Below are 13,946 nucleotides of genomic sequence, written 5' to 3'. Positions count from 1 at the left end.
CATATTGATGACGTTATGAGGGGTAGAATACAAGGGCGACTGGAGACTGGTCAAACACAGCAGGTCATAGCACGGGCCCTCCGTGTCCCACAAAGTGTGATCTCAAGATTATGGCAACGATCCCAGCAGACAGGAAACGTGTCCAGGCGATACACTACGGGACGTCCACAGTGTAAAACACCACAAAAAGACGATATCTCACCACCAGTGCCCGCAGACGGCCACGGAGTACTGCAGGTAGCCTTGCTCGGGACCTTGCCACAGCCACTGGAACAGTTGTCTCCAGACACACAGTCTATAGACAATTGTACAGACATGATTTATTCTCCCGGAGACCTGCAAGGTGCATTCTACTGACCCCTGGTAACAGGAGAGCCCGTAAAGCCTGGCCCACTTATGTTCACGGACGAGTCCAGGTATAGTCTGAACAGTGATTCTCGCCAGGTTTTCATCTGGTGTGAACCAGGAAACAGATGCCAAGCCCTGAATGTTCTTGAAAGGGACCTGTATGGGGGTCTTGGTTTGATGGTGTCAGGTGGGATTATGATTGGTGCACGTACACCCCTGCATGTCTTTGACAGAGGAACTGTAACAGGTCAGGTGTATCGGGACGTCATTTTGCACCAGCATGTCCGCCTTTTCAGGGGTGCAGTGGGTCCCACCTTTCTCCTGACGGATGATAACGCACGTCTCCAATGAACTGTCATCGTGGAGATGTACCTTGAAACACAAAATATCAGGCGAATGGAGCGTCCTGCCTGTTCTCCAGACCTAAACCCCATCGAGCACGTCTGGGATGCTCTCGGTCGACGTATCGCTGCACGTCTTCAAACCCCTACGACACTTCAGGAGCTCCGACAGGCACTGGTGCAAGAATGGGAGGCTATACCCCAGCAGCAGCTCGACCACCTGATCCAGAGTATGCCAACCCGTTGTGCGGCCTGTGTACGTGTGCATGGTGATCATATCCCATATTGATATCGGGGTACATGCGCAGAAAACAGTGGCGTTTTGTAGCACGTGTGTTTCGGCACGGTTTTCTAAACTTATCACCAATACTATGGACTTACATGTCTGTGTCGTGTGTGTCCCCTATGTGCCTATGCTATTAGCGCCAGTTTTGTGTAGTGCCACCTTGTGTGACACCACATCCTTCAATTATCCTAAATTTATGAGCATGAGTGTAGTTCGTCAACTCTGGCCGCCGCCGTGACAGGACTTTACCAGACGCTACGAAAGTTCCGAGACGACGGACGAGTAAGAACGTTTCAGACTGCAGTCAGGTACCTGCAAATAATTGACAAATTAATTACGTATCGTAATTTCTTCTAGGTGACAGCTAAAAATTTATAACTAAACAATATAAACTTCTAAATGTAAATATATTGTTTTATATTTTGAGTAAACAGCTAGCCTATAGAAATATGATAGCACCAATTGACGGCTGAGTAAAATTAAGATATATGTTAGTCGGGCAGAACATCCTTTCAATTGCTGTACGGCAGGAACTACTCTGATCAGACAGAACATTATCACCACCGACATACTATCGATATAAAGCCTTCCAGGCGATATCAGCATCACCTGGCGAGGAATAACCGCTGGTCAGACACATGCATGGTGCATGTAGTATCAGTGAACAGTTTTAAGTATGGGGATAGGGAATTCCACTAACAGATGCAACAGAAATGCAAGTGACAATGTCATGATGTCATAGAAGCTGTAGGATGCCACTTTGAACTACCTTTTACGTATTGCAGAGATAAATAGAATGGTTACAGAAATATATAGATCCATCTGGTAATTATGTACATCAATTAATAACAGTGGCCACCTACCTAAATTCATAAAATACTGTATATTAAAAATATGACTTAATACATAAATAGTAACAAACGAAGAAGAGAAAAGGACAAATGAGATAAAAATTAGTAAAGACTGAGACAGCAGTGTCCTGTTTCAGATAGACTTTTTAACTTTTGTGTTGACAATGTCCTTAAAACCTGTAGATAAGATAATTATCTAGTGTTTAAATTAGATAAATAATCTAATATAAGTATATTAATATTTGTAGATGATAAAGTAATAACCCAAGAAAGAAAAGACGACTTCCAATTAGGAGTACATCGACTGTTTCAAATGTGTATAAAATACAATCTTAAATGTTCACTACATAAAACGTAAGGTAATAAAGTCGAAAATAATAATTAACTACTAAGTAAGTAAGCAGCTGTCACATTTTAAATATCTGGGCTGCAAAAGGATTTAGGGTTACGATAATAACATAGATGAAATGCTGTATCTATGTTTCATGGAGCATGTGGAGTAATATATACAACACATAACTACAGACACCGACAACACACAAAAATTAAAATGTATTAAACTATGGCGACTCCATTACTATGTTCCGTAAGCGAGAGTTGGATAAATGAAAAGAGAGATGGCAGCAAAATACAAGCAGCCGAGATGAGATTCTTGAGGAGGGCGAAAGGCCAACAGAGATTTAATAAAGCTGGGCAATGCACATATCATCAATGAGGAAATAACTGAACACACAGAGCTGGATGGAAACAACATATGAGTAGAATAAGAGCTGAAATACTACCAAATATATTTCGGAACTGCAACCCGAAATAAGAAAACACATTGGTCGACCAAGGCTACAGTTAACGTTAACTCTGTGAAAAAAGAAAATGCTCATGTCTAATTCCTGCACGTAAGACGACGACGACGGTGACCCCTTTGATTTTTATCGTAGTCTTTACTTGAGGAAATACAGAGACAACAAAAAAGTTGGCTGCCTGTTGCATTTCTTCAGCCAATTTAATCTAGGAACACGCAATTCACCCACCATTACCTTAGATAAAATAATGTACACCCACGGTAAATGTGAAATGTTCTTGTTGTTCCTGATGAATTTCGCCCCAGTCGTCTTCGGTTGAGAGCTCCCAAGTCAGACTGGCGCATTTGCCCTTCTTCATCATTCTACAGAATTAGAGTCATCATTGTGGAAACACCGTGTACACCTTAAGAGCGACTAATTTTTAGGCTTCCTCAGACACGTATTTCATACCTCTTCTGAAGAAAGTAACGCAAACGAGCTCATTGTGCCTGAGCAGAGTATTCGGAAGTCTCACTGTATGTAAACAAGTGTGACATACGTAGCAGACAGTCTTTGTTCTTGCAATCAAGTAGCATAAGAACAGGTAAATTTAAATGAAAATTCCTGCCAGATAAACAAAGTATCCTGAACCAAGACTCTAATTCAGAGCTATGGATTTCACTGGATATCTCTTACCAGTTGAGTTATTCATCATCACACGTAACCAGTTTCGAAACACTTTGCACCTTTCTTCTACAAACTGAAACTCAAAGCTTACTTTTACCAATCACATTTTCTTTTAATTTTTAGAGTAGACGTGGGTAGGGATACTGCAGATGGAGTGAAGGAGACCGTAAATATCAAATATCTGCACTTTATTAACAGATGTAGGCACATACAAAACACAAGTCTCGAGCTGACTGAGCTAGTTACTGTTGCTACAGCGGAGTTGGAGCGCCGTCCACAGAAAATCTGAGCAGTTCTCTTAGGTTGTTCGCAGATGACGCTGTAATTTACCGCCTAGTAAGGTCATCCGAAGAACAAACAGTATCAGTTGCAAAGCGATTTAGAAAACACTGCTGTATAGTGTGGCAGGTTTAAGTTGACGCTAAATAACGAAAAGCGTGAGGTGATCCACATGAGTTCCAAAAGAAATCCGTTGGAATTCGATTACTCGATAAATAGTACAATTCTCAAGGCTGTCAATTCAACTAAGTACCTGGGTGTTAAAATTACGAACAACTTCAGTTGGAAAGACCACATAGATAATATTGTGGGGAAGGCGAGCCAAAGGTTGCGTTTCATTGGCAGGACACTTAGAAGATGCAACAAGTACACTAAAGAGACAGCTTACACTACACTCGTTCGTCCTCTGTTAGAATATTGCTGCGCGCTGTGGGATCCTTACCAGGTGGGATTGAAAGAGGACATCGAAAGGGTGCAAAGAAGGGCAGCTCGTTTTGTATTATCATGTAATATGGGAGAGAGTGTGGCAGATATGATACGCGAGTTGGGATGGAAGTCGTTAAAGCAAAGACGTTTTTCGTCGCGGCGAGATCTATTTACGAAATTTCTCCATCCTGTTCATGTATATGACATCTCTCAGGAGGCACATTTGCACACAGATTCTTGTAAACACTTCACAGATATTTTCCTGCTGTAATAAGTGGGTGGAGTGGAGGTGGCCGGTATCAGTCAAAAGAGGTGCTACTGTGAGACATTATCTGATAGCCGATGAGGTCGTCGTAAACAACAGTGGCAACTAATGGAGGTTGAAAGAAGGGGCGCGGTGGATACGATGCAGTGGATGTGTCTTGTTCTGATGACGGAACCTGAGGCTGGGGGAGCATCAAAATGTCAAAGGTATTGTCGCCCCATCTAATTACTCTGTGAGGTCCTGAGTAAGACGGGTATAATGCCGGTCGAACAGTATCACGCGCAATATTGCGTGGTCTGAGGCCCCCAGATCTTTATAAACGAAGGTTTCCTGCTGTCCATGCGCTTGCGGTGATAGTATGTTATGCTGTGTGATTTAGCAGACAAGCTGAGGCAGTTCTTTGTCTTTAGGTAATTGTGATTGGTTCTTGAAAGCCGCCGGAAGAGAGAAAGTTTGTCTGTAAAGGTGTTCAGCGAGAGATGCACGGAGATGTTCAGAAGCCATACACGATCTAGAAGAAGACATGAAACGGCGGCTGTTCATTCCCCGCCATGAGAACACTTTTTAGAGTGTAGTGACAGCGTTCAAAGAGACCATTACTTTGTTCATGGTAAGTTATCGTTCGAAAGTGCTGATCACCGCACACGTGACAGAGTTCAGTAAAAAAGTGCTGATTTGAATTGCCTGCCTTGTTATTGTTGGGACAGGGCAACGGAAACGAGAAATCCATTGACAGAATTGGTGTGATCTCGACCAGCTGTGTTACTCTGTCAATAACAAAAAGGATATGTCGATATCCATTTGAATCGGGAAAAGGGCCCATTGGGATCTAAATGGACGTGCTGAAAACGGCCCTTAGGGAAAAAAATAACGGATGAGTTGCGGTAGTGCATGCCATCCTATTTTGGAACGCCAGCAGATATCATGCGTCCAATATTTACAGTCTTTCTTGACATTTGGCCAGAAATGTGGTTGGGGAGTGGAGCACTGGGTTGTCCGCGACTAAGGCTCCGTCCTACGTGACCGACAGAAGCGAGCGACAGCGCGCGATAGCTTCAGGCGACAAAACACAACCGCAGGTGTAGATACGGAAGTGTCCATCGTGAGCGACATCGGTGTTGCTGCCTGTCTCCCGCTGCAACTGGCGACGTTTGAATTCAAACGTGTTTGAATCTTGTCGCTGCAGCACGTGTGACACACAGCGACAGCCACGTGTTTTCTTGGCAAAGCAATGGAGCGGACGCGACGGCAGCCTTGAATTATTTAACATTCGATTTTAAGAAAACTATTCGGTAAAAAAAAATTGATTCTTCCGCAACCTATAGCTTGATATGCTTAAACGATAAAGGTCAGAATTTATTTTCGTTATTCGTCATAGTTACTGTGCTACACGAAATTGAGTACGTGGCTCCACGAAATTTTTAAGAATTTGCAGAGGTAAAATCACATTGTGTAGGCTTTCCGTATAGTTCATTTAAGGCCATACATTATTGCGTATGAAATATAACCAATATATTTAAACTATATTTAAAGTTGAGACCGCAATGGTATCTCTCTCCATTCTTGAGGTATTGTTTGTTATATCCGCGGACGGGTCGCTCGCTGCGAGTCCGAACCTTTCGTGCGCTTCAGGAATCAAGTGGTCTTAAAAATCGTCGTATCTCATAAAAGGTTCAAAATATCGAAACGACGTATTTTGGAAATGAGAGCACGCAGACAGGACTATTTTATTATATGATTAACACTCGATCCGTTTTTGTAAACGGGTAAGCAGAGCGAAAACAAGACTCCCTATAACTTACACTATGAAGTTTTGACCAAATTTTCATAGCCAAACAAAGGGAGAGAAACAGGCAAAAGGGGTTTCAAAGTGACCAGCACGAGGTCTAGTTTGGCATGAAAATAATTGACTGCTTGAAAGTAATCAGGGTAATGAACGAAAACTTAATTAATAAGCTGAAGAAAAACTGAAATATTTCACGAAGAGCTGCTGTAAATGAAGTGTCAAAAATGTCATCTGTTCAAGACCTAGCTATTTTGCACATAAAAATATACATTGGTGCGTTATTTAAATGTCAAAAAGGCGTCCTTCAAATCTAGTTCGTCAGGAAGGCAAACGAGGAGTCAGTAAGATCATGCTTTCTGAATAAAAGTTGAAATTAAAAAATGGAATAAATCAGTCAAATATTTTATTAAATGATTTGTGTAAAAGAAATAAGCAGATCAGTGAAACGTTCTACGTGCCTTTGAAGGATACTCTAAATCATGAGCAGAAAATGAGCTGCACCAAACGTTTCCTTAATATTTTTTATTTCATACTTTTAGACAAATCATTACACAAAAGTTTGACTTTCTTTTCAAAAATTTTGTAAGCTTTACTTTACAGACTATTTAGAGGAATGGAAACGCTTGGCCTTGACATTTACGTTCGCAACATGAAATATCTGTAAAATTTCACGGTTCATTGTAATTTATTAGGAATTAAATGTGTGTAATATACTGGGATAGGTGTGAAGATCAAGTTCCTTGGCAAGACCTTAAAAAGATACTTAGCGATGCAGTGTACACAGTATGCATAAAACTTGTATACAGAATCGTAACTGACTCAGTGTAAATGTAAGAATGGTGGGCAATCGAACCCAGGCACTTTCCCTCACACATAATTATGTACTGTAAACGCTACCCCTACACAACTTTTTTTTTGGGGCCTCCTTCCTCCCCTACAGCCCGTCCTCCCGCTGGCCAACTGTGCCTTCTTCGGCTAGCTTCTGTGCTATGTTTGGTCGATAAGAAATAGTTGACTGACGAAGTAAATGTATAAAAGTAAACAAAATCCCTTCTTTTGGGGTGGTGGAAAGAAAATAGATCCACTACATTCTTCCGTCATTGTGCGGCAGCGATTCTTATAGGAGAGCCAGGCGTACTTCAGCCTGCTGGCGTTTCATGTTTGCGTCAGCAACCTAATTGTGCTTCTACATAGGGGAAAAGGGAAACGAAATAGCCACCTTGTTGGCGTAAAATGAATGAGAAACTTAATAAAAAATTTCATAAAGAAAACAAGTAATCCTTGGATTGAACAAAAATAGTTCGATCGTTCTTCAGCTCAGTCGCTATGACAATGTTCGTTTCAAGAAATTTGCGTAATTTTCTTTATATTTCTTTTGTCGTTCGAGCTTTTGATGTTCTGTCATCAGGTACATAAAATAATCTGTTTTACTCTTTAACGTGGCCGTTGAGATGTAATGGACTGTCAGCCCTTTGAGCCAGTTGGCTGACCCTCTTTTAGAGTTAGGATATGGCACGTCATCAGGCAGAAGGACGTGTGTTGGTGTAAGCGTGTTAGGTGACGTGCGGAGAACATGTGCTATTTTTTACCTGAAGAGATTCCATACGTCTCTTCACTACAGATCCCTACTGTTCACACCTATCATTCTGTGTGCTTATGTTTGTATTTAGCGTAGTTAGTCATGTAATAGTCATTCCTCTGCATTTATTGGCTGTTAAAAGTTCTTGATCATGTAAAAAAAATTCGTATTTAATTTATTGATGAGATAGTCGAATGCTCCTCTGCCCATTCGCGTGTATTCGAAGAACTTGTCTGGTGATCTTCGTAGTTAACGATACGAAATTCTCCATGGAGACTCCTCCCTTTGTAAATTTCAAGCACAGCATTCCCTTTCGCTTTGTTTTCTCAAGTGAACCTAATTCTGCAGCCCTACTCTCCAGCTACAGTATTCTATAGGTTAGGGACGCCGTTTTATAGAAACAGCTGGTTGGTTCTAAGCAGCCATCTTGTAGCGCGTCATGGTCGCTCGCACGCAGGACACCCGAGGTTTGTCGCCCGATGTTGCTGCTTGTCGCTGGAGTGTCGCGTATCCAGAAGTCATTCGCTTCTGTCGCTCACGCAGGACACGGTCTAAGTCTGATTGGGCTGATACACGTTGATTTTGCCATCTTATATTTAATTTTTCCAACTGAGATTTAATTAAAAACAGAATCTTCAAATCCAGTGTCAAACTGGAGTGGGGTGGCGCCAGATGTGAGAACCCAACCATCTGGACCAGTACGTGCCGGTAGCAACACTGGCGCGCACCACTCGGCTGCTGAGAGTGTAAGATAACTGGAAGTACTCTTACTGTGAAGCAATCTCATCTCACTTCATGCAACTACGTCACTGCCTGACGACACTTAAATTCACGCCGAAACATTCAGATGAGCATTGTCCTAAAGCTTAATCAGAATGGCATTCAGTAAACAAAAAAATGGTTCAAATAGCTCTGAGCACTATGGGACTTAACTTCTGAGATCACCGGTCCCCTAGAGCTTAGAACTGCTTAAACCTAACTAACCTAAGGGCATCACACACATCCACGCCCGAGGCAGGATTCGAACCTGCGACCGTAGCGGTCTCGCGGTTCCAGACTGTAGAGCCTAGAACCGCTCGGCCACCCAGCCGGCGTAGGACTTTGCAGATGAGAGCTCAAGAGAGCCAGTGTAGAAAGTGAATCACCACGAGAACGAAGACACGTCCGTTGTTCCTTACCTAACACAAGGGCACCACTAAAAAAAATATGGACACGTCTATAAATTAAGCAGCACGGACAAGCATACCAAATGTTAACATAACAAAGCCAACAAGGACCCCGTTCCTTAGAACAAGCCAAAACACACAACGTCAATCCTCAATCCACACGCTGATCATCACACGTCATGAATGCGCGGAAGTGTGTTCAACACATATCTAAAATCAAAATCACGACAACACTCAAAGCAAATATAGAGCTACTTAAGGCAACGACGTGACTAAGAATACCCACGTTCATTGAACAACCGATCGATTAACAAGATCTAGACTAATTAATAAAACGTAACCAGTTAAATTTATTAGCGTGTGTGAAACGTCTCTCACAAATAACATATCGTCTAACAACACCACAGAGTAACCCCCTGAAGTAGCCGAGCTGCCTCAGGCGCCTTGTCACGGTCCGAGCGGCTACCCCCGTCGGAAGTTCGAGTCTTTCCCAGGGCATGAGTGTGTATCTTGTCCTTAGCGTAAGTTGGTTTGAGTTAGATTAAGTAGTATGTGCGCTTAGGGACCGATGGCCTCAGCAATTCGGTCCCATAAGACCTTACCACAAATTTCCTAACCCCCTGACGACCAGTACTACCAAAAAGTCTCAATTTAGTTGTTCAAGATTCCACGCAGTAAATACGCGAGGCTGTCTGGTCGTTCCTCTCAGATGACATGCTAAACTTTTTCTCCGCCAATAAATTTATTACTGATATCATTCCACTGAGATTCAGAATGAGATGCCACAAGGATCTCAAAACACATCAGCTAATACAAGACACCAGACAGACAAACTTATCTTTCATGTGCATATCACTGATCACACTATACACTGCAATCTCTCACAAAGGAGCTAGAACAAACTCGCGAACACGCGATACACAAAATGCCACGAACACATACTCCAAACAAGCTCACTTCAAGTCCACACTGACAACAGCTTGTCGGTGCCTGCCGTAGAAAACAAACTCTGATCTGGAGCTAAGAGAACACGTCCGGGGCTAGAATGTACGTTCGTGTTTCAAAATAAATTACCAATCATTGTGACAGTGGAGAGAAACAATTCTAAACCACGTACACTTCCAGGCGCTTACTACGTAGGATCTAAAACCGTGAAGATTTCGTTGCACGTGACCGAATGCTCTACGCAAATGCTGAAACCGCAATTACGGAAATCGAATACAAGATTTCAAATTGCTTTCCGCAACTCAGATCTCAATGTAATTTCTAAGACTTTCCCGGCGATTTGTGGACATCTTGTAAAATCGGATTTACTGCCGGTGTTCCGCGTCTTCGCAACACGATATTTCGACGTCGTAACTCGGCGTCTTCATCAGGTGTTCCCTGAGACTGTCTCAGGGAACACCTGATGACAGTACTAATCACTGAGATTAAACTTCCTTGAGGTAAGCTTCTAAAAGTGTCGCATGTACGAGGGTTGTCCAGAAAGCACTGCATTTTTTTCTCAGTCGAGGACGAATGCGAAACGTTACGTATACATTATTTGACGTCTCCTGAATGAGCGCGCCAAGTTTCCGCCCCTTCCGACAGATAGCGTGGCTGCAAGATAGTTCCAAAATGGCGTCTGTAGGTGATGTACGTTACAAGCAACGTGCCGTAATTGAATTTCTCACTGGAGAGAAAGAAACTGCGGGGTATATTGACAAACGCATGTGCAAAGTTTATGGTGCATCTGCTGTCGACAGAAGTACAGTTAGTCGCTGGGCACGGAGGGTGAGGTCATCAGAAGACAGTTCGGCGGAGCTCCACGATTTGCAGCGGGGAGACCATCCACGGCTGTCACACCTGACATGTTGCAGCGATCTGATGTTGTTCGCCTGAACAGACGCATTGCGACTCAGCAGTTGGCGCGGCATCTGTCAATTAGCAAAGGAAGTGTGGATTCTATTATGCAGCCTCTTGGATATTCAAAAGTGTGTGCAAGATGGGTCCTGCGGAGTCTAACGGTGGATCACAAACCGTACAGTAAGAACATTTGTCTTGATTTGCTGCAACGTTTTGAAGCCGGGGCGGGGGGGGGGGGGGGGGGGGGGGGGTGGCCTTCTTGTCGCGGATTGTGATAGGTGATGAAAGCTGGGTTCACCATTATGAGCGCGAAACAAAACGACAGTCGATTGAATGGCGCCATCCCCACTCCTTACAAGAGAAAAAATTCAAAGCAACTGCATCCGCCGGTAAGGTCATGATCACTGTGTTCTGGCATTGCGAAGGTGTGGTTCTCATTGATTTGATGCCAAGAGCCGGTACCATTAATCCAGAAGCATATGTCACCACATTAACAAAACTCAAGAAGCGCTTCTGCCGACTTCGGCGCCACAGCAACCCACGAGATGTTTTGCTGCAACACAATAACGCTCGGCCGCAGACAAGTCTGAGAACTGCTCAACAAATCGCAAAACAGGGTTGGACAGTGTTACCCCATCCACCCCACAGCTCTGACCTGGTCCCCTCGGACTTCCACTTGTTTGGGCCATTAAAGGATGCCAGTCTTGGAAGACATTTTGAGGACGACGAGGAGATGATTCACGTAGTAAAGCACTGGCTCCTTCATGAGAAAAAGAATTGATATCCACAGGGCATACACGCCCTTGTTTCGCGCTGGAAGAAGGCCATGGAACGGGATGGATATTGCGTGGAAAAATAGGCTGTGTAGATAAAACACTATTCTTTCGTGTGTGTAATTCTCATCATGTTCAATCAAGAATTGTTGAAGAAAAAATGCGGTGCTTTACTTTCTGAGCAACCCTCGTATGTCAAACATCAAAATCCCAATTGGAACGGCATCTCACTCTGGAAACCTCGTAAAACGATCAAAACAATTTCATGAGAATGAGTAACAACGATCAAACAACTGGACCAAAAACTTGAAGCACTTCAGTTACATAGAAGAATGCTAAACAGTGTATAACTCTGATATTCTCTCGCAACGCTTAAGAAAACAGATCGACAACCAGAAATTTCCAAAACTCGGTAATAATTAATATCACTACAATTTGAGCAAGTCAGGACCTGCAACTGCGGGTAACTGTCAATTCTTGTTACCAGTAATTCTGGCGATAGTAAAAACCTGAAGCAGTATATACTGCCCATGACAACACGACGGAAAGCCTGTTACAACAACCTTTGAATGCATGACTTCACGCCTCAGTGATACAACAACGAAAAGCTATGGCCAAAAACGCGAGAGGCGGCCCATACTGATAGCTACTCTACTTGCCATTAAAATTCCTGCACCACGAAGATGACGTGCTACAAACGCTAAATTTAACAGACAGGAAGAAGATGCTGTGATATGCAAATGATTAGCTTTTCAGAGCATTCACACAAGGTTGCCGCCGGTGGCGACACCTAAAACGTGCTGACATGAGGAAAGTTTCCAACCGATTTCTCATACACAAGCAGCAGTTGACAGGCGTAGCCTGGTTAAACGTTGTTCTGATGCCTCGTGTAAGGAGGAGAAATGCGTCCCATCACGTTTCCGACTTTGATAAATGTCGGATTGTAGCCTATCGCGATTGCGGTTTATCGTATCACGACATTGCTGCTCGCGTTGGTCGAGATCCAATGACTGTTAGCAGAATATGGAATCGGTGGGATCAGGAGGGTAATATGGAACGCCGTGCTGGATCCCAAAGGCCTCGTATCACTAGCAGTCGAGATGACAGGCATCTTATCCGCGTGGCTGTAACGGATCGTGCAGCCACGTCTCGATCCTTGAGTCAACAGATGGGGACGTTTGCAAGACAATAACAGTTCGACGATGTTTGCAATAGCATGGACAATCAGCTCGGAGACCATGGCTGCGGTTACCCTTGACGCTGCATCACAGACAGGAGCGCCTGCGATGGTGTACTCAACGACGAACCTGGGTGCACGAATGGCAAAACGTCATTTTTTCGGATGAATCCAGGTTCTGTTTACAGCATCATGATCGTCGCATCCGTGTTTGGCGACATCGCGGTGAACGCACATTGGAAGCGTGTATTCGTCATCGCCATACTGACGTATCACCCTACGTGATGGTATAGTTACACGTCTCCGTCACTTCTTGTTCGCATGGACAGCACTTTGAATAGTGGACGTTACATTTCAGATGTGTTACGACCCGTGGCTCTACTCTTTATTTGATCCCTGCGACACCCTACATTTCAGCAGGATAATGCACGACCACATGTTGCAGGTCCTGAACGGGGCTTTCTGGATACAGAAAATGTTCGACTGCTGCCATGGCCAGCACATTCTCCAGATCTCTCACCAATTCAAAACGTCTGGTCAATGGTGGCCGAGCAACTGACTCGTAACAATACGCCAGTCACTACTCACGCCATCCAAGTTCTGTTTGACTCAATGGCCAGGCGTATCAAGGCCGTTATTACGTCCAGAGGTGGTTGTTCTGGGTACTGATTTCTCATGATCTTCACCCAAATTGCGTGAAAATGTCAGTTCTAGTATAATATATTTGTCCAATGAATATCAGTTTATCATCTGCATTTCTTCTTGGTGTAGCAATTTTAATGGCCAGTAGTGTAGGTGGGGCGGGAAAACAGACATGGCAGCTATTTTAGCACCAGTAAAGCAATGCGCTTGCGATAGTAAAAATCTGTAACAGTGAATATCTTTCTTTTCCCACTTAGTGCAAAGAAGAGTAAAAGACCCTGGGTAGTTGGTCAATTCCAATGTATACACAGACCAAAGCAGTTGCTGAAACCAAAATTTTATTTTACTTTTGTGACTGAGTGTCTTATTATTCATAAACAGTGGTTTCCTTTGTTATGTCAGTTTCCTATCGTGGTTTCCTTTGTTATGTCAGTGGAGCTAACGAGAAATCAACTTTGGCAATTAGTTTTAGTGCTTTGATTAATGTTCAATATGTTGCTCACGTAAAAGCTCAAAACTGAAGATATGTAGGCTCTGTTAGTGCTTAAACCGGTGAAATAAAATGTTATTATAATACCTTCATATCTTACAAGGGAGTGAAATGAAGTATAAGAGCTATGTGACTTCTGGCCAGGATAGCCAAGGATGTGAGTATCTGAAGGGAATTGCCTGAGCAAAAGAGTTAATTAAAATTCAACTCAGAATATTCTTTTCAT

The 13,946-nt window shown here is 43.2% G+C and overlaps 1 protein-coding gene across 1 annotated transcript in view; it reads left to right on the top strand.

The window, feature by feature from the left end:
* LOC126334825 (uncharacterized) overlaps positions 1-13,946 on the top strand; it is an 83,161-nt gene that overhangs the window by 49,051 nt on the left and 20,164 nt on the right. The gene's annotated exons all lie outside the window — the stretch shown is intronic.

The sequence above is a fragment of the Schistocerca gregaria genome, chromosome 2, assembly GCF_023897955.1.
Source record: "Schistocerca gregaria isolate iqSchGreg1 chromosome 2, iqSchGreg1.2, whole genome shotgun sequence".
In the NCBI taxonomy this organism is placed as follows: domain Eukaryota; kingdom Metazoa; phylum Arthropoda; class Insecta; order Orthoptera; family Acrididae; genus Schistocerca; species Schistocerca gregaria.
The sequence above is the reverse complement of the archived record's forward strand: the minus strand, read 5'-3'. Positions and strand labels throughout refer to the sequence as shown.